Raw genomic sequence first — 995 nt, forward strand, 5'->3', positions numbered from 1 at the left:
GACACAGAATCCGAAACAGGTTCCAGGCTCTGAGCTGTCAGCACAGAGCCCGATGCGGGGCTTGAACCCACCAACTGTGAGATCATGACGTGAACTGAAATCAGAGGCATAACCGACTGAGCCACCCAGGTGCCCTTATGGATTTATTGTTTTCCTTTGTTCCTAATTAGATTTTAATTTATATATCTTCTTTAGCCCTTTAAGCAAATGGTTAGACTTCAGGGCACCATTCATAGTACTATTAATCTGTAGTACTAATCAGACATTTATAAAGAGATGAATATAGTCCCATGTTCACGTGGCCCTGGGGCCAGACTCTGGGTCTCCTTGCAGCATCCGGGGCAGCTTCAGGGCAGAGCACTGACTGCAGGAGCACGAGTCCTGGCAGGACAGGCATCTACAAAGTTTCTTCTCCTCTATCAGTTTTAGTTCAAAGTAGTGCAGCCAAAAATGTAACGAAAGGAGGCGTTATGCTTCCAGAAAAATCTCAAGAAAAAGTACTAAGCAAGAGTAGTAGCTTGTGGACAGGCTCTACAGGAAAGGGTGGAGAGATTCAACCATCCAGTGTGAAAGCCGGAGATCAAGTTCCTCTCCCAGACTATAGAGGCACCAAACTAGTTCTAGATGACAAGGATTATTTCCTATTTAAAGATGGTGACATTCTCAGAAAGTATGTGGACTGAAATACATTATTACTGATATGGCGTCGGGTGAAGCTGCCCATTCCAGTGAAATTGTGGAATCATTCATCATGTAAATAATTTTCATGTCTTTTTTTTATGATAAGTTAATGGTATCCAAATGAATGATATCCAATGTCTCTAAAATTGAGCTTTAGCATACTAATATAATCATCACCAAAGAAAAACGTATACATGAAAAAAAGATGAATATGAAACCAAGTGATAGAGTATCAGCACAGTAGTAATAATAGTAACATGATCTTATAAGAAGTTGTTGACAAAGTTAAATTTAATTTATACCCCCAAAATACT

At 39.9% G+C, this 995-nt stretch overlaps 1 pseudogene; it reads left to right on the top strand.

The window, feature by feature from the left end:
- Positions 1–276: 276 nt before the first annotated feature.
- LOC125931253 (10 kDa heat shock protein, mitochondrial-like) lies at positions 277–683 on the top strand (annotated as a pseudogene).
- Positions 684–995: the final 312 nt, after the last annotated feature.

The sequence above is a fragment of the Panthera uncia genome, chromosome X, assembly GCF_023721935.1.
Source record: "Panthera uncia isolate 11264 chromosome X, Puncia_PCG_1.0, whole genome shotgun sequence".
NCBI lineage: Eukaryota > Metazoa > Chordata > Mammalia > Carnivora > Felidae > Panthera > Panthera uncia.